Source organism: Pseudorasbora parva, chromosome 23 (genome assembly GCF_024679245.1).
Source record: "Pseudorasbora parva isolate DD20220531a chromosome 23, ASM2467924v1, whole genome shotgun sequence".
Taxonomy (NCBI): domain Eukaryota; kingdom Metazoa; phylum Chordata; class Actinopteri; order Cypriniformes; family Gobionidae; genus Pseudorasbora; species Pseudorasbora parva.
Genome location: NC_090194.1, coordinates 19,228,756 through 19,250,025, shown reverse-complemented (window position 1 = coordinate 19,250,025; position 21,270 = coordinate 19,228,756). Strand labels below are relative to the sequence as shown.

The 21,270-nt window shown below is 38.1% G+C and overlaps 1 protein-coding gene across 2 annotated transcripts in view; it reads left to right on the top strand.

Annotated features, from left to right (window-relative positions):
- The first annotated feature begins 758 nt into the window (after positions 1 to 758).
- Positions 759 to 21,270, top strand: part of plppr1 (phospholipid phosphatase related 1) — an 87,437-nt gene continuing 66,925 nt past the window's right edge. The window contains exon 1 of one of the 2 annotated variants that reach the window (XM_067433412.1): positions 759 to 985. The gene's annotated coding sequence lies outside the window, so the exon portion shown is untranslated. The remainder of the gene's footprint in view (positions 986 to 21,270) is intronic. The other variant, XM_067433413.1, reaches the window with a different exon arrangement.

The window sequence follows — 21,270 nt, the reverse complement described above, 5'->3', positions numbered from 1 at the left end:
TGACCGAGTGAGCGAGTCTACTTCATATGTACACTTCAGGCAGCTTCATATACCACAATGCAACGCGATTGTGACGTCACCACATATCACGTTTAATTTACCCCACCACAAACAACTATAACTATTTTTAAAAACATTTAAAACAACCCAAACACATCCATATACATATAGAATACTGCATTAAACAATTTCGTAAAGGTAAAAAATAAATAATATATCAACGCCATAGTGGATTCCAAGTGATCAAGGGCTTAGGGCGTTCCAGTTCAGTCCATTTGCAAAGTTTCAGCCAGTAGTGGGCACTCATGCAACGTAGGCATGACGCACATCCGAGTGAACGAGACAGAGGGAAGTTTGCGAGTAAAGGGCATGATAAAAACGAACTGGAACGCAGCACTAGAAGGCACATGAATTACAAATGTGCATGGATAAAAATTGCATAATAGCTAGGCTAAATAATGCAATATTCCATAAATAAAATAAGAATTGTCCATTTAGATTTTACGGAGCCAGTTCACTGAAACCGATTCGATGAAATGAATCGAATTCCCACTGCTTGTGGAGGACTTCCCACCCCGAATTTCCTTGCCCTGATACTTGCAAAGGCTTTTGAGTATTAATTACATCACGCTGATAACCCTACTGGACGAGCGTCGCGTTGCGTCATAAATATTCATGAGGCAGGACTGGCACATTCGGGCTCCCGGGCGGCCCCGCCTCCCACTATTCTCAGCGTCTCTCTCTCTCTCTCTCTCTCTCTCTCTGTGTGTGCGTGTGTTTGTGTGTATATGTGTGTGCGCGTGTGTGTATGTGTGAACTCCTTGAGCATTCACGATCGCCTCTAATCACTGATCTCCAAGCAAACACCAAACCCAGCTTCGCAGAAACGCGGCAGAAAACACAGATAATGGAATACCCGTTTTCCGAATCTATGGCAAACGAGCACTGATGGATTAATTGGGGAATAATACACATCCATCGCACGGTAAGTTGTTAGAGGAGGTCGGAGGGGTGAAATGATGAAGCATGTGGTAGTTGCAACCTGCCATTGTCTCCTGCGTCCGGTGATATTTTGTGTTCGTTTTTACATCTGATGGCAAGGAAACGCTGAGATTTCCTAATTCGCCTTTTATGTGGATCTCCAAGAAAAATTGGAATAAAACTGCGGTAACGGTCTGCAATAGTGAAATCACGTACAACTTGATCGGACACCATGTGAAAGCTACATGCTGGACACAAGTGATCTTCTCATGCTACGGTCTTGAGCTTCGTCTCCCCGATGATTGACACTTGTCCTCATGGCATGATGCATCAGCGATGTAGAAATCGCGTTTGAAACGTTTAACATGCACTAATAGGGAAGTTTCGAAGGTTTTGCGCGTTGGCAAACGAAATAAATTATAGGATGCGAGTATTTACGCACATCGTGTTGATGATCAGATGCATTTGACATGGTTTATCTGGTTTGTCATCTGGAGTGTCTGTTACGCTGGCTACACAGATGGGTCCATATAAGCCTTTGGGTATATATTTTGGATAGAAAAACAGAATTTAGTGATTTATGTATTGATTCAGTGTTTCCTGTAGAATTTTGATCATGTGGGATCTTACTGCATGCAAAGCACACAACTGTAGTGGGCTATACTCTGAAAACATGAAGTGGTCACATGATGGGGGAACCCTTACATTAGTGGGCCACATATTGCATGTTTAAAGGAGGCTCTCTGGTTGCTGTGGTTTCCCCAAATTAGGGGTATGGAAAAAAAACTTATTAGGTATTTTGTGTGGATTTAGTCAAGTATGACTCATTTCGTTACTGTAATTATCCAGGTATAAAGGTGATGTATTGGAATTGGTAAAATTTTGGTGTTTTTGAATTAGTTTTTTTGCATCTGAATGAAGTCTTAGTTGGAAATTTAAAAAAAAAAAATTGCCTTTTAAAGTTTCATTCTACAGTGTCTTTTTTTGTGCTGTAGTAAGCTTTTATTACTTTTACTTACTGATGTTGGGCGCCTTAAGGATTTTTTATCTTATAGACAGAGCGGATATTTATTTATTTATTTGTTTATTTTCTTTAGGTCAAATGAGTTTACTCTAGTATATACTTAAAGAGTTAGTTCACCCAAAAATGAAAATGATGTCATTAATGACTCATGTAGAACCCTAATGTTGTTCCACACCCGTAAGACCTCTATTCCCTTTCTGGACATGGACAGTATAGTGGGCATAGACTGCATATGCTCTGGGACTAAAATATAAAATATCTTAAACTGTGTTCTGAAGATGATAATAAATCCGATTCCACTTATCATTTTTTTCTTTCTTTTCTTTTTCTTTTATAATTTTTTTTAAACCCCAGAACTGTAAAACCGTCAAGACATCAATCTTACAAAAGTTCAATAGGAAAACAACTGAAAACAACACAACTGGGCACATACACACTTTCTCTAGTGAATAGTCACTTACCCAGCTAGCAATTTAGCAAGCTAGCAATCCCAGAACATTCTAGGAATGTTTGCTTTTAGTTACCAGAAAATGTTCAGAACATTGTAGTAAAATATATATATATTTTAAGGTTCAATGTTTGTTTTTGGTTAGTCAGGAAAGTTTTCTTCATGGAAATAGCATTTTTAGGTTTGCATAACGTTCCTGTAACATTCTCCTAACATTACCAGAATGTTCCCCTATCCTCTTCACTCTGATATCATTTACTATGCTGTATGTAATGAAATCATCCAGCACTTTTGTGATACTTTTTATTTATTTATATGGAACATAAGTGTTTGGAAGCCAATAATCAATATTATACAAACCATACTTTTTGATCTATTGTATAATTGTTAAAAATAATCGTAAGCAGTGAGCACTGCATCTGTTCCTTTTACTGACTGAGAAACCGCTTCAGATGATTCGATGAGAGAGTGGTCCAAACAAATCCAAATCAGTACAAACAATTACAGCTTTGCAAATCCCTTTGGCCAATTCACTGAAAAGATAAAAATAATGATTACTTCACAAATGATTGACATTGCTGTTTCAGTCGTCATAATAATTTATGAAATATTTATATGGAAAACGTTTCTCAGGTCAGTAGGCATGCTCACAGTTTGTACAGCCGTATTTAATTATACTTTATACTTAATATTTATTTATGTATTTATTACCTCTCATATACTAAGAATGCTTTTGAGCTTTTTGGAGCAATAAGTAAATCAACTGTGATTTTTGCCAAGTAGGACATCTCCCTTCATTCCTGCCATCCTTTTAAAATCACAGGGAATTGATAATGTTGTTGAAGCCCCATTGCCAGTCCTAACCCGATGGGAATTCCTGGACAAACAAGGATGTTGACGAGCATAGCTTTTCTAGGATAAGGAAAAGAGGGATTCATTTAGTAACATCTGTTCTTGTGCGGTGAACACATGGCTGATAGATGGATTCAGACTGCGTATCAAAGAGTTAAGTCCTGCTCCTGGATTATTCATGGTAGTTGTGGAGAAATGTCACAATTTTCTGTGATAAGAGAGCTTACATTTGTATGCATCTACATTTCTTCTGAGAAGCAGTTAAAGCTGCTGTGTGTGATTTTAAACATTGCTCTGTTTGTTTGTGCATCCTGAAATGATTTTTTTCCCCTGGCTAATCCAAGCGTGAGTTTGCGTTGGGGCGAACTGTTAGTTAAACAATCAAAGAATGTTTTCTGTCTGGTGATTTAGATTAAGTTTACAGTGTGATTGAATGTAGTCACCGCCTTCAAACTACAAAACCTATAAAACCGATACAATTGCTTGACTCTGTTAGTAAGTAAGTAACAAGATGTTAACGTTAATAGAGTTTTTCTGGGGATGGTTCAGATAGGGCTGGACAATAATTCAATATCAATATATATCGCGATATAATTTTTTTAAATAACGGTGATATGATTTTTAAACACATTTCCGATATTTCGATATGACTGACGTTCAGGGCGCATGCCATCAGAAAGAGCAGAACACGATTGGCTTCTTGCGTGATGACGTAGGCCTACACCACGGACACGCAGCCAGTGCTCAGCAGTAGTAGGCTGATAGATCCAACGCGGCACGTTTTAGCTACAAATTTGAGTTTCCCTGACCGCAACACAAATGTGACTGAACGAGCTTCTACAAGTAAGGAGAAATAAATAGTTGATAAGAGAAGAACGACTAACTTTCTTTAGTGGCGTGGAAGTGGTTCGTCTATCTAAAGCACTATTCGCACGGGATTAGTATTATCTAGGACATGTGATTTAGAAATGACTCCTCCACATCTGAGTTTTGCGTGGCGCATTCGCACGGGATAAGCAAAGCCTGTGATTTTACTCAAATTTACTGACTTCTCCCGGATATGATGTTCGTTATAGATAGCTGTATGAAATCATAAACAGGCATCGATATCGTTTTGATTATTTTACAGTAGCCTAATAAATAAATATAATTTTGTTCAGTTAGCGAACAGACGCCATGAACTGAGCTCAGACCAGCGGCAGGAGTCAGATTTCATTTATCACGAGTAGGAAGCTGACAATATACGGCGGAAGATTCAGTTTCAAAACTAAATGTAAAAGCACCTATTTAAACAACATTGTCATTGTACTATACTGTTCTGTTCTGTTTTTCATTCAGAACAGTATTGATGTTAATATTAAACACACCATTCAATCAGATTACTCTCAAATTGATACTCATTCTAAAGTGAAAGTATTCTCCGTGGGGGTGCGGCTGCACGGGAATTAACGGTGCGCATTATGAATGCAGACTTTATTCTTCGTGAAAGATAAAGATAGAAATGCTCACAGGAAGAAAAAAAGCTTGCAAAAAGTATATACAATCCGCCTAATCCTGGCCAAATCACAGAGATGTCGATTCGTATAGCAATACAGCAAATGTGAAGCACCACACATAGTGTATGATGTGTGAGACCAAGACAAATGCAGTGTTTGAACACATTGTGTTTGCCAAGGGCTTATTTGTATATTTTTATTAGGAATGTGTCCTGGCAGGGTTTGCACAACATGAATAAATAGACAGCTACTTGATTGTTTAGTTGTAAAAGCCCCATTTAATCGCAAATGCTATGAACTGTGCCAGATCCGATAGCCATCAGGTGTGAAGTCGGTTGTAATATTGGCCAGAAAAACAGGAAGATGAAGAATGCTGAGCTCCACTGTTACCCTTTTCATTCTTCTGAAGTTTCTTTCTGAAACTCCGTTCAAGTGCTGTGGTTAATTCTCTAAGGCTGCTAATCGGAAACGCCTCAGTCAAGATTTTAATTACCTAGCAGTTGAAATGCAAAGGAAAATCATGGTTTCTCCGTAGAACAACTGCTGACTGTCCTGTGCCAGTAATGGATTTTCCCCGTCTGTTAATTGCTGGTGGATTGGAAAAGGGATATAGAGCAGAGCTCTTGAAGTGTTTAAAGCGAGAATTATCCACACGAGACGCTTTGGATTTATGTGTTAGTTCCAGAGAACACATTTAAACTGAACTCTGCTTGACTGCGCTTCATTTGCTCAATTCCGTGCTGACATTTAAAAAAAACAAAAACAGGTTAGATGAATACTTAACCCTTCACAGAGTTGAAACATAATTTTGTGTCACAGTTAATATACAGTATGTCAGAGCGATGCTCCATATGCTAACACTAGTTTAAAATGTTTTCTCCTGAAAATGTGAGTGGCGTTGACCATTCAAAGCTTTCTAGGGAGTTGTGGGAGGTTATTAGGTGTTCTGTGTGTTTTTTTAATGCTGTTTTGTAACTAGAGTGTTGCTTACTATATTGGCATTATTGTCTGCTTTATAGGGTTGCATCTTATGACTAAATTTCCATCTAAATAGCGATATTTAGTTTTTCTGTACATTTCAATATGAAAATACAAGTTTTTTTTACCAGATGACTTGTTACTTGAATGATATTTGGATAGAATTATTCCTAATAATTGGGGGGATTTTGTTGGGAAGTGAATTTTTCAATGAAAAACTGTGGGTGTTCACTATAAATGGGAGAAAATATAACACAATATTGTAAAACCGTTAAGTTACAATACTAATATTTACAGCTTTTATCTAGCTGTCTGTCTCTCTTTTTTATGTTTAAGAATTAGTTCACCCAAAAATTTAAATCCTGTTATTAATTACCCTGATTTTGTTCCAAACCAGCAGACCTTAATTTATCTTTGGAACACAAATAAAGATATTTTTTGATTAAATCCGTCTCATGCCGGCCAATACAAAGGCGTTCTGCTGTAGGAACCTGTAAGTGCTGCACTGTTAACTACATTGTGAAGTTGGAATTGCGAGATATAAATTTAGAATTCAATTGCGAGTGATAAAGTCGGAGTTGCAAGTTATAAAATCGCAATGTAAACAAACTAGTGACAGATCACTTCTTCTGAATTCGGACGGCATCCGAGTGAATTTGATTATAGGAAACAAAAATGTAGGAAGGGGACTTGCTTTAATCCATAGGTTGTTGTAAAAGTGACCCTTATCCAGTCTTTGGGAAGGTTACTTAAATGTAATAATGGGTTACAGAGTACAAGTTTTAGTAAGATGTTTAGTACAAATTTAGTAAGTACACTGTGAAAATGTGTTGGTTTTTGTTGGTTGAACTTAAAAAAGTAAGTAACCTGGTTGCCTTAAAATTGAGTTTATTGAAATAAAAAATTTGAGTTGATACAATGAAGGACATTTGTTTAATAAATAGAAACTCAAAATATTTTTGTATCTGAACCACATAAAAAATTGATAAATCATGAAAATAGTACTATTTGGCATGTTTAACTGCGTCATCAGAAATAAAACACACACAATTACCCAGTATGGCTAAAAAAATCTTTTAATAATATTTAATAAAGGTTGTCGAATCTCAAAAAATGTTCATTGTATGTACTCAAAATTTTAATTTCAATGAACTCAATTTTAAGGCAACCAGGTAACTTTTTTTCTAAATAATTTTTTACAGTGTAGTGTAACTATTTAAATAATTTTTTGGAAGGGATGATGAATTGAGAAATCAACTTTCTCTTGAGCTTTTGATATATAAAAGTTCATGGTAATAAGAATATCCTGTAAGTTTCAGAGCTGAAAGCTTCCTTGTTAGTAAAAGAAAATCTTTTATAGACACCAGGCCCAGCAAACGAGAGCTCTCAAATCAGTGACGTAACAGAAGGGGGGAACGCCGACTCTATAGATAAATGTGTACGCTGCTTCTGTAGCCCTGTCCACGACTCGTGGAGTTAAATGAGCAATAAACACGCCGAAGATAGAAGATAATCGTTTGTAAACAAGACACAGGTCGACACTGGATTTGCAGACCTTCTATATTGGATCTGACAGGAATGGTATAACACACTTATGTGAGTAAAACATGTTTTTTTATATGTGATTTGTATTGCATTGTCACAGATCGTATTGGTTATGTGTTAGGGGTTGAATGACTTCCAATTTTTTTTCGTCGACATTTATGTGGGTAAAGTCGAGTCGACGTCGACTAGTGGCTGATGACGTCATTAATGAACAAATAAGCCTGAACCTTGAGCTGAGACGCAAACACGGGTCCTCTTGTGCACAGGGCAGCTATGGCAGCACTGCCGTTAATGTTATTGGTCCTTCATCACAGCTTTTGTAACAGTTCTTTTGTCTTATGGTCGTTATATTTCTTACAGATTTCTGTTCGTTCTGAATAAGATACAGATAAAGTAGCACAATAAATATTACATGTACATGAATGCATTAGTGAGTGATTGTGTGTGAATTATTTTTACCTGCCAGCGTCTCTCTTTCCAATAGCTGTGAGTTTTAGTTAATATATACAAGAAATATATGCTAGAACTTTTTGGTTTCTAAGCTATTTTATTGATAAATCATAGAACAGTGTTTACAATACATTTCTGCGCGGTTTTGTGTGAGGCGCGCGCGTTCTCCGCATGATGTGTGATCGGCTGTGTGTGTATTGCAATGCAGCACGCATTAGTTTAGCGCGATGATTAACTTACGGGTACAATAAGCGTCCATTCTCCCGATCAATTTTGAGCATCCAGATGGTATAATCAAACATGTCTTGTGGAGAGCGAAAATAGAGGCTGCATGTCAGGAAAATGCTTATCCTGTTGCGCCCTCTATAGGCCAGCGACTAGTCGGCGTCAAGCTTCCTTTTTATCACTCGCCATGGTGGCAACTCTCAGACAGGTTTTTTCGTAAAGCTTTCAGCTGTAATGTAGATTGATGTAATTGGCAGACATGGTGCTCTGCATTGCATTAATATCTTTTGCCTTCCGCACCATCTTTAAAGGCTTCACCCCAAAGACTAGTAAAACTAAACATTTCAGCTTGACTCCGACTGAAGCTCCGTCCTCCATTGCGCCATTGACGAGTCATGTGATCACGGTTGGTTTCCACCTGAGTTGACGCCACTTGCCACCGTCGCTTTTTCAATGACGTATGCGTTGACGGGAATATCCGATCTGCCCCTTGCATACGTCCGATTCATATCAGATTTATTTCCACATATTAATGAAGCCTGACACCGATCTGAGAATATCAGAATCCATGTGCTTTTTTCTTGCTTACACACTCATGGCTCATATCCGATCTGTGCCACATGTAGAGATGGGACGATTACCGGTTTCCTGATAAACCACGATACAATTTACTGATGGTTAGTATTATCGTTTAAAATTTCTTTATCATTAAAACTGTTTGATTAATGCAATTTTTTAAACTTTTGGTAAATCCTGCCCAGCTAGCGTCAGTCTGGTGCACCACGCAATGTTGTTGCTTTTTTTTTTAAGAAGAAATGGCAGAAGGTGACAGCGCTCAGGAGATTTTTTTTTTACTTTTTACATTAAACAAATCTGAGGTGTGGTCATATTTCTGGCTTCTACAAAAGTCCTGAGGGAAACTTAATTGAGGGTGGATGGTTGCCCTGTCTAAAGAACATGCAAAAATAGTCAAATCTGTCAAGTTGTCTTTTTGCGATATGCAATACCTTGTTAAATAATGCGATACGATATTGCTATTAGTGTGTAAAATCTATATTAATTATATTTTGAAAAAACATTCTCTCTGGAAAAAGAAAGCATCGCTACAACTTCTGAAAGTTTTTAGCATACATTTGTCACAATCTGGTCTGATCTTTTCCCGGCCGACAACCGATGCTCATTAATCGATTATTAACCGTTAACTGATAAGATTATAATACTGAATTGGCATTACATATAAATACAATTGATGAGTGTCTCTTACCTGTTAAGAATATTTTTTTCACGTGTTTATTGTATTGTGCAAACAGCAGAATACAGAACAGCTCAACAACAGAACCTAGATTCACACTAGAGCCCTGCATTTATGCCCGAGCCTGACGGGACCCGACTTTTTTACGCCCCTATAGGGCCGGGCTTCGGGACAATTTTCACATCATACCTAAACGCAGGCAGGGCCACTGACCTTTTTTAGGCTTCTCCTTTGTTTTATATTTATTTTATTAAAAAAAAAACAATGAGATGTGTTGCGCTGATGGAAACAACACGAGACCATAATAGCTTGCGCGACTGCCAAGACATGGCTCGCACAGGGTTATAGAGTCCGTGCCAGCAGCAGCAGGCTTTTCTTCAGCTTCTAGAGTTATAGCCTTTTTACAACGGGTTCCTTAATTTGTTTTCTTGAAACAAGGTATCTATCTGATTGCGAAATGACCAGGAGTAGGCCTAAATGCCTTCCGAGATTTGGAAGATTCCGAGATTCCGAGATGTATTTAATTCCAATTACCCAAACAAACCATTTCAGAAGGTGGTCTGAAAGCATTTCAGACAAAATCGGACAAGTGTAAATGTATCTGGTTGAATGCGTGTTATGGGCTATATATGTTGTAGTCAGATAGATATGATGGTGCTACTGCAACACGCATCGCTGCAAATGAGTAAAGCAAGCCAATGCAAATGGCCGTAAATTAAACTTAAAATAAGTCTTAGATGCTCAAAAACACAATCATCTTCAATAAAAATGAATAAATTAGCTTACCAGTGCTTAGGTCGCTCTTTCTCATATTGCAGTCTTTGAATTTGAAATGAGCAGCTGCATAAAATGCAAATTGAATCTTTTGCTTTCGTTGCTGTGAATTAAATATAGGCGATACCGCGTGAATTGAAGATCTTATTAATAATAATTTTGCGGAGGTGTAAGGTATAAGACAAACTGCATCTTCTTTAATTTTTTTATTTGTTTAGATTGTTTAGTTTGTTTAGTTTGCAAGAGCCATTGTAAGCTGTATCAGCCTGCCTCAGTTCGTCAGAAATGTCAACAACAAAAAAGCCTGGTCAAAAAAAAAGCCAGTCAACAAATTGCAGTTTACGCCACTGGGGAAGGTTGCTGCTTGGTATATTCTTTGTATACATATTACACAGATTTTTTTTTTAACCACATAAATACTTACAGGGATATATTGAATTGATTGATATTTTACATTTTACCTTTTTATAAATCCACTTTGTAAAGCGTACAAAACAATCATCCAGACAAGATGATCACAACAAAAGTAGTATTAATAGTAAAGTCCTCTGATTTCATTTTCGGCGGCAAGTTGCATTTGAATGAAACAAGCTCACGTCTGTTGTGATACGTGGATGTAGTGTTTTTAAAAGTACCGACCGTGATACCAAATTGGTACTGAAATATTAAAAATGTGATGCTTTGAGTGCTGTTGAGCTGTAATTTCGGAAACACCTCTGACTGGCCATTGTGCTCACACGCTTATCGGACGTGCTTTGATTGGCTTCAATGATTAACGCACGGCAGCGGTTTGAAAGAACACGGAAGTGTTTGAAAGTGTTTTGAAAGCGGGAGCGTTTAAAAGCACAAGCAGGTGTCGACAAGTGGAACGGTAGTGTGATAGACACCTGCATTCAAACGCTCTGTGTGTGTCTGTGAAAGCGCTCTGTCATTGATTTATTTTTAAAGCTACACTGTGTAACTTTTTTTAGTTTATTCTTAGCTAAAAACACTTAGTTCTTTCAAAAATATATGTGCTCATTAATTTATATTTATTTCTTTCAAGTAATAAAGTATTCTCGTAAGTTTATAATATGCCATTGAAAATACATACGGGTGAGGGGTTTGAATGCCGGTCGCCATGTTGCCCCTCCATCTTGAAAGTCCATTAGCCAAAGAGGGACATACCCGTAAATTCAAGCTTCGCCTTTCGCATTTTAACACTCGATGGCACCGTGTCGAATGTGAAGAGGGGGATTGCCATGTTAATCTTGGACTAAATCGGCCACCGTAGGAGTAAAAACGAAATCAGAATTGAGAGGAACAGAAACTATTATTCACTGGATGGTCATATACCCTTTCACCGCTAGATGGGGTAAAAATATCACACAGTGTAGCTTTAACAACATGTTTGTGAAGCGCTGATCGTAGTAGCCAATCACAGACATATTTGGTGAGCGCGTGAGCACAACCGCGATAATATTGATCAATGATTGAATCGTGATAATCCTGATTATTTTGGTCCCTGTAATCGTGATATGAAATTTATACCGTCTCATGCCTAGGCACATGGGACATCTGAACTGGGTAACTTGAACTAAGTAGGCTAAAGTAAATACAGCCTAAAGCTGATGATACACAGGGCAAATTTTTGAGCAATGTTGTCGGGCAATGTTACTGAAAGATTGGGAATGGGCAACACATTTCTCTTTGGATATCCAAATAGAAATGTGTTGCCCATTCTCAATGGTAAAGTGTCCAAGCAACATTTTTAATAATAATACAAAATAATAAAATAATACAAAAAAATAATAAAATAATAAAATTGCCCGGCAACATTGCTCAAAAAGTTGATCTGTGTATCATCAGCTTTAGAAAATAGATGAATGTCCATTTCATGCAGACTTGAAGCTTTCGAGTATGACGCAACATGCTAACACTGTTGTATTTTTGTTGAAATCAATGGCATATAACATGCATGAGGAGCGCCATTTGAGCTCTTATAAAGACTTTCTGTCTATGAAGAGCTTTAGTTCAGCCGTAGAAGGCAGTGGGCAGGAGGCAGCTTTCTATGTTTTGCAGCAGAGTCTGTATGTACCAGTTTTTCATCATTTGAGCTGAGCCTCATGAACCCCCAGTCCATTAGTGGCTTCTGACTGGTATCGCATTACACTGATGGCAGTCAGAGAGACGCTGTGCTGGAGATATGTCACAGCCGCTCCCTCGGGACAGCACTTGGATCACAGGCTCACAGACAGATGCTGTCCTGGCTGGGATGGACACAGCCAGAGGGCTTTATCTGACATCAACATAGTTTTGGAGGATTTCCTACACATATGTCTAGCAAATAGGGATGGGACGCTATGAAAATTTCACATCACGATTATAGTGACTCAAATTATCATGATTTTCAATACCATCACTGTTTTGTTAAAATGAGATGAGTGTTCAAAAAGAACTGATGCACACACTGAAAACATTTCAGCTAGTTTTATATTTGAAAATCAACAGACAAAAAAACCAAGCAGCTCTATCCACAAAAAAAAAAAAAAAAAAAAAAAACAAGATTCTATTCTGTGGGATTTCCTTCTTTTTATTGACGACAGTCATTATAAAGAAGGAAATCCCAAAAGCAGCAATCATCCAGATAAGATGATCGTAGTAATAATTATAGAATTATTACAAATATCATTTTGTCTGGACGATTGCTTTGTACACTGTAAAAAATGGATGTATAAACAGGTAAGATTTTTCAATTCAATATGTCCCTGTAATTTTTTTATGTGTTAAAGAAAATCTGTGTTGTAAGTATACAATGAATATACATTATTATCCCTTAAATGTCACCCTTAAAGGAACTGTATGTAAGAAATGTATTTCAATTAATGATAAAATGGCCCTGATGTGTCACTAGACATTAAGAAATCATGTTAATTTCAAACACTTCCATATCACTGACAACAGTAGTCCAGCCAGGATGTTGTCATTTAAAAGTTGTTGTTGCATCCCTCAACTGATGTTGATGTTTCGGCCTGAAGATCTACCCTCCACCTGTCTATCAATCACAAAGTCAGTTGTGATTCGACATCCGGGGGGGAGGGGGGTACACCGCTCTGCAGTCATTTGAAAGTGATTGCAGTACCAGTTTTGGCCACAATCTTACATACACTTCCTTTTATATTCTCGTTTGAACTTGTTTGTTCGTGTTTGGCTCAAAGACACATGATGCAAACTTTTCTTTGTTGAAGCCAAATTTAGCCTAGAAATCTAGACGCACCCTAGCGGCAGCAAATCGAATCTGTCGCTAGTGTCGTCTAGCAACTCTCAATACATTTCTGAGCTGTAAAAACCAAACTCTGGTTGGGCGAATCACATTATGTATAGAATCAGTGGGCGGGGCTTAACATAATGACGGCCAAGTTGCGCTTGCATGCTACTAGTGAACACAGAAGCTGGCGAACGGCAGTCTTTCGAATCAGCTTTGGCCACGACTCTGGAAGACTTGGAGTTAAGCTTTTCTCTGAGAAAAGAACAAAGAATGGCACTGAAGTCATTCTTAAAAGGGCATGATGTGTTCTGAGTTTTGTCGACCGGATACAGAGAAAGTTTAATCTGTCAACTAACTCCGCTTCACGTTGCTCTGGTTGGTTGTAGCTCTATCCAATTGTGTGCAGAAGGAGTTTGAAAGACAACCGTTTATCCCACTCCTCGGATTGAGCCCTGCCAATGGTGAGTTTCCAGACCAAGCATCTTGATGTGATCTGGCTTAAATTAAAATAAAAAATAAAATGTAGCGTGCTGCAGCAGACTGACGCTGACTGGACAGGATTTACCGGAAGTTTTCAAAATCGTGATGATCAAACGGTTTTAATGATAATCAAATTTTAAAGGGTTACTTCAGCGATTAGCATATGGCTTTGTATCAGTAGAAACCCTGGAGAATATTCAAATTATTGTGCTTTCCCCTCTCATATCTCCCTGAGACAAGAGATTTATGCATTTTATTTCTGGAAAAATTCCTCCTATGATGCAAAATGACGATTTTTGCATCATAGGAGGAATGTTTGCCCAGAGGCTAAAGACTACAGCCAGCAGAGGGAGCTATTTCCGCATGTTTTGAATCTGCGCATGGGGGATGGGAGATTACACTCAGCTGGCAGGGAGAGCTCAGCTTGCAGACAGGATCATTTAAACGGAGCTATGGTGAGCAATGTAAGTCTTTTAACTTCTCAAATTCATTTCTATGAAAGTTAAGCTTGCAAAGGCATGAACTGAAACGCGTGCCAGACTGAACTCCTGTGTGAATGCCGCGAATGTAGTCGCGATTACCTCAGCTCTCATCACTCGTGCAGTTAGTGCTCAGTGCTGTGAGACTCCCGCGGTGACTCACTCATTATATTGAACAGACACGTTCAGTTTTTAATTGTAGTGTCTTCTCTAACTCAGTCACAGTAATGACGTTGGTGGTGTTGGGAATGGCCTCACAGGGCAGCGAAGCATTCTGGGAATTGTAGTCTTTCATCCCCATGGGACAAAAATACATTTTCTGTCTTTTCTCAGTCTATAAGACACCAAATTCAAAAATAATTTCACATTTCTACTGCATTGATGACCCAGTTTAAATACAGATTCATCTTCCCAGCGCTGAAGTACCCCTTTAAACTATATTACTAACCATAAGTACATTTTATTGGGGTTTAGCGTGAAACCGATAATCGTGTCATCTCTACTTGCAAACAGCAAGTTTTTGTCATGTTGGAGTTTTTGAGGTATTTTTTTGTTAGCCTAGAAACCTAGCGGTAGCAAATGTAATTTGCAGCCAGTGTCGTCTAGCAAATCTCCGTTGACTTGCGAGCTTGAAAAACCAAACTCTAGTCAGGCCAATCACATTGTGTATAGAGTTGTTGGGCGGGCTTAATATAGTGACGGCAGAGTTGTGACAGTTCCGCATGCTACTTGAAAGCAAAGAAGATGGCGAACAGCGGCCTTTCTAATCGGCTTTTGCTGTGACTCTGGAATACTTGGAGTTAAGATTTTCTTTAGAAAAGAACAAAGAATGGCACTGAAGTCATTTTTAAAAAATGTGTTTTTGCCAAAGGTAAATCTATCTACTAGCTCCGCTTCACCTCTTTCATTGCTTTGGTTTGTTGAAGCACTATCCTATTGCGTGCAGAGGGAATCTGAAAGACAACTGTTTATCCCGCCCCTCGGACTGAGCCCTGCCAATGGTGAGTTTCCAGACCAAACATCTTGATGTTGGTCTGGCTTGTCAGGCTAGCATGCTGTATATTTATATGGCTTCTCTGTTTTGCTTTTCCTAGTTATTTTTATCTCATTTTTGAACGCATAATCAAAGGAGCTGAAGGCTATTTTAAGAATAATTAGTGGCCTTTGCTAAGGCAAGCATTACTATTAATATTGTTCATACTTAGGTTTTTTCTGAAAATCTCAGACAATTATTGCTTTGGTGATTAATACAGGGCTGGACACTGACTTTTAGTTAAAAGAGTTAAAGTAAAGGAGCACATTAAAAGACTTTAAGAATTTATTAGAATGCAAAAAGTACACTAGGATTCACTTACACACACACACACACACGTTATTCCACTTGAGATAGTTTTATGAAATGTAAGGTCCTAAAAAGTCCATTTCATCAAACTTTTCATAATTTTCTTTAAAGACCCACAGGAACTTTTTTTCTCGCTCATGCACCTAAATTAATTTTACAGTTTGTATGCAAATGTATTTAGTCTCAGATGGGAGTGAGGTTCATTTCAAGGAAAGTCTGTTCACTCTAACGGCAGCTGCATTTTAGATTTTAGAAATGTCAGTAATATCCATTTCATATGAAATATTTTAAATAAATCATTATCCTAATCAAGTGCATCAATCACCATCTTAGCTGTATTATATCCCATAACATTTTTTTAAAAAATGTATCTATCTATCTATCTATCTATCTATCTATCTATCTATCTATCTATCTATCTATCTATCTATCTATCTATCTATCTATCTATCTATCTATCTATCTATCTATCTATCTATCTATCTATCTATCTATCTATCTATCTATCTATCTATCTATCTATCTATCTATCTATCTATCTATTTTTGATGATAATTCTAATACTAAGCAGCTGGAATTATGGATGATAATGCAGAAAAACGCAACACTTGGACTGAAGGAAGGACCCCAAGCGGTGAAGACGGGAATATCATGGGACTTGTGGGTGGACTCTTTCAACTTGGGCCAGCAGTTCTCGAACGTCCACCCACAATTACCCAATCATTGCAACAAGTTTGGCACAGGCAAGTGCAAAAAACATTTTTTAGTATCACAGCTGAGTGAAATAAAGTTGAGTGCTGGATCTAACCGCAAGCAGTTAAAACTGCAGTAGGTAACTTTTTTTTATTTATTTTTTCAAATTTTTTTTTACATATTTTTTAAACCTGTCATTCTGTCCTTACAGTAGAATATGAGACAGATAATCAGTGAAAAAACCAAGCTCCTCTGGCTTCTCCCAGTGGTCCTACTGCCATTTGCAGAAATACACCGCTCCCGTTGAGAAACATCCAATCAGAGCCAGGAGGGGAGTGTCTTATCAAGCTTGTGTGCGAGCTGATCACGTTGCACTAGTTGTGACAGCAATACGGACAAAATCATATGTGGATATCCCGGGACCTGTACGATACATCTTCATACTTTATAGGCCGGCGACACACTGCAAGCGTGGCGTGAAGGTCTCGGCTGCAAGGCGTGTCCGTTTTTATTTTGGCTCCCATGTTAACAGGTTACACTCTTTTATATTTTTTATGTGACACGCAAGCGTGTTTGAAGCGTTTCCAAGCAAAAAAGAATAGGAAAAGATGTTCATATGTAATTTTGACACAAATACATATTCTGCCGTGCAAAGGCAAAAGGCCGTAACTTCATTTTTGGTCTAATATTTGATCGAGGTATTGACATTTTTTTAATTTTTCCATCACATCAATCTAAAAGTTGTCCTTTTTGGCTAGGCAATTTTCATTCAAAGATGTAAAAGTAATTAAACTATGTACCCTATTGTATCCTTTTTTACTAGATAAAAAACATTAAAAACATATTGCAACAAATAATTACTCTGTTTAGCCTATGATTGGCCCATCCGATCCAGTCAGCGCTGTCAAAGAGCGTGATAGCCAGACTTAGCCCTTGATTAACCAACGGCACTATTTATCTTATTCCAATCCCATATGCATTTTAAATTTGTGCATGATTTGTTCTTTGTTCTATTTGTTATATCTTTGCATTATATATGCAAATGTTTACTCATTAGAAATAAGCCTATCTTGTTCATATAATTCAGTGTCACCTCAACCTGTAAGTTTTTCTGCACACCAATGAAGAGGTATTGTGTCATGTCTAATATCGTAATAATGGCATCAGAATGCAACTAAAGCACATTATATTAATAGGAAGATGGTTATAATTAATTGTAAATCATCCAAAATAGATGCCAGGTGTTACTAGAATGATTATGTAAATGGTGATCAGCAACCAAATATTGATAATATGGAAGTTACTGCCTTTTGCCTTGGCATGACTCCTCAAATTTGCAGACAACACAAATTCAGAGTGCAGTAACTTCAAAATAGGGGTCAAAAGCCAAGTTTGTGTAAAAAAAAAATGTAGATAATTTTCATTACTAAAACATTTAAATGCCAGATTTCCAGTGTCCTACCTGTAATTAATTTGGCTGGACAACAAAAAATCTTTAAATTAATTTTTCTCAGTTCCACACTCCAGTGAGTTAAGGTCTTTTGCCTTTGTAGGGCAGTATTAATAAATGACATTTTGATGTTTGAAAGTCTCTAAGGCCGGAGACACACTGTGAGCTTGGCGTTTCTGTCGTGTCTTTTTCTATGCTTTTGAACACCAGGAGCGTGTCTGACGCAGCGCGGCTGCTGCTGCTAGTTGACATACAGGGAAGGCCTATACTTCATTATTAAACATAAATATATACCCTACTGATACAGCAAAGACAACATCAGCACTCTGCAGTATTGACCATACATACATTGCATTGCGAAAGTATTTGGCCCCCTTGAACTTTGCGACCACATTGCAGACTTCAAACATAGATATAAAACTGTATTTTTTTGTGAAGAATCAACAACAAGTGGGACACCATCATGAAGTGGAATGAAATTTATTGGATATTTCAAACTTTTTTAACAAATCAAAAACTGAAAAATTGGGCGTGCAAAATTATTCGGCCCCTTTACTTTCACTCTCCAGAAGTTAGTGAGGATCTCTGAATGATCCAATGTTGACCTAAATGACTAATGATGGTAAATAGAATCCACCTGTGTATAATCAAGTCTCTGTATAAATGCACCTGCACTGTGATAGTCTCAGAGGTCCGTTTAAAGCACAGAGAGCATCATGAAGAAAGAGGAACACACCAGGCAGGTCCGAGATACTGTTGTGGAGAAGTTTAAAGCCGGATTTGGATACAAAAAGATTTCCCAAACTTTAAACATCCCAAGGAGCACTGTGCAAGCGAAAATATTGAAATGAAAAGAGTATCAGACAACTGCAAATCTACCAAGACCTGGCCGTCCCTCTAAACTTTCAGCTCATATAAAGAGAAGACTGATCAGAGATGCAGCCAAGAGGCCCATGATCACTCTGGATGAACTGCAGAGATCTACAGCTGAGGTGGGAGACTCTGTCCATAGGACAACAATCAGTCGTATACTGCACAAATCTGGCCTTTATGGAAGATTGGCAAGAAGAAAGCCATTTCTTAAAGATATCCATAAAAAGTGGATACCATAAAAAGTGGATACTCCACCTGAGAGACACACCACACATGTGGAAGTAGGTGCTCTGGTCAGATACAATCAAAATTGACCTTTTTGGCAACAATGCAAAATGTTATGTTTGGTGTAAAAGCAACACAGCTCATCACCCTGAACACACCATCCCCACTGTCAAACAAGGTGGTGGCAGCATCATGGTTTGGGCCTGCTTTTCTTCAGCAGGGACAGGGAAGATGGTTAAAATTGATGGGAAGATGGATGGAGCCAAATACAGGACCATTCTGGAAGAAAACCTGATGGAGTCTGCAAAAGACCTGAGACTGAGACGGAGATTTGTCTTCTTACAAGACAATGATCCAAAACATAAAGCAAAATCTCCAATGGAATGGTTCAAAAATAAACATATCCAGGTGTTAGAATGGCCAAGTCAAAGTCCAGACCTGAATCCTATCGAGATTCTGTGGAAAGAACTGAAAACTGGTGTTCACAAACTGCTCTCCATCCAACCTCACTGAGCTCGAGCTGTTCTGCAAGGAGGAATGGGCAAAAACTTCAGTCTCTCGATGTGCAAAACTGATAGAGACAAACCCAAGCCACTTACAGCTGTAATTGCAGCAAAAGGTGGCGCTACAAAGTATTAACTTAAGGGGGCAGAATAATTTTGCACGCACAATTTTTCCGTTTTTGATTTGTTAAAAAAGTTTGAAATATCCAATACATTTTGTTCCACTTCATGATTGTGTCCCACCTGTTGTTGATTCTTCACAAAAAATTACAGTTTTATATCATTATGTTTGAAGCCTGAAATGTGGCAAAAGGTCGCAAAGTTTAAGGGGGCCGAATACTTTCGCAAGGCACTGTATTTATGGACTATGGTATTGACGGCAAAATAGGCAACCGAATATTTTGATATTCAATATTTAAAAAAAAAAAAAAATTATTTATTTAAATTATAGTTAAATCTGCTCCGTCCCCTGCCTGATGTTCCGCACCTACCACAGCTTCCTCTTCTCCCCGCCCGCTGACTCCTCGAAGTCGCTGTGGGTGTGAATTCCTCGTCGGAGCCCATTCAATCGGTGTCAAAACTCTAGCCGCATATCTTATTGATAAAATGCACGCACTGTGCAAAAGCAACTATTGAAACCTACTAATTCATTGGCTTGTCATTTTGCCGAAATAATGTACTAGCAAACCTTACTTAGAATTACATTGATAGAATAATTACTTGCATACTGTAACGTTGGTTACCGTTATATCTTACTAGCTATTATTATATAAAATAAGAAATAGTGCAGCATCATATATTTACATTACATGTATTGCAAAATACGTAATGTTTTGAGGACCAAGTTTGTAGTCAACGTGTGGGCTGGCCATAGTCAATGTAATTCATATTGTTGATGTTTTGTCCACACCAGTGAATGTGCCATAACTGTTTATCCGCCGGTGGCCCTTTTTTACACTTATGGGTCCTGCACACTTTTTCAAAATCCTTTGCGAATGTCCCTTGTCAGAAGTACGAACGTGATCCCTGATGTAAGCCATGTCACACTGTAAGATCTCAGTTGGCATTAATGTCAGACTGCACGATAGTGAAGGCGCGCTAAAAACGGACGCGCACAAGAAAACTTGTCCGGAGTTTTATATCATCAATGAATGACGCGTTGGGTGACAGTGAGCTGCATTACATGCGGGACTGAAATGCTGGCTACAAAGAAATCTCTAGCTCTCGTTTTGGTCATAGTTTGTCTTGAAAAACGGAGATATTTGACTGTCATCGTAGGAGAAGTCACACTGCAGGATTGTGTGCCAAATCTTCTGACACTGCCAGAATTTCGTCTGAGATAAAATTTGATCGCAGCACTCATTAATCGGCTGCCGACATGTCAAACTAACGACCAAAGACGTCAGATTTTAGCCTAGGATCAGAGGAATCTTTTAGGATTTGTTAAATTAGTCTCAGACGGCCAAATCGTGGCCAAAATCGCACAGTGTGTAGATGGCTTTAATTATGCAGAACTTTAAGGCTTTGTTTAATGTAAATGAATGAGTTATAAAAAAATTACCCCCTTCACAGTTGTCATGAAGGGCAAAATTAGCCATATAGACCAAAACCACAGTTTGTACCAGGGTGTAAACATGTTTTTTTTTTCTGCAAGAGGTTGCCACCTAGTTCTGACCCCCAGACTGTGTTCTAATCTAACTGGTTTTATCTGTCATTTGAATGTTAATTAAAACATTTTGAATTATATTATGTTGTATTTGATTTTGTTCAGTTACTTTTTCTTAAGTGTTAAGTACAGGGGAATGTGTGGTTGTCAAGCTGGCTGCCAAGATTCTAACCGTTACAACGTGTTGTTATGGTAGATTCAGAGTAGAAAAAGTAAGTGGTTCAATTTACTCCCTTGATTTCTCTGGTCTGCTAAACTGGGGTAAAGTGAGACACAAGAGTACTTTT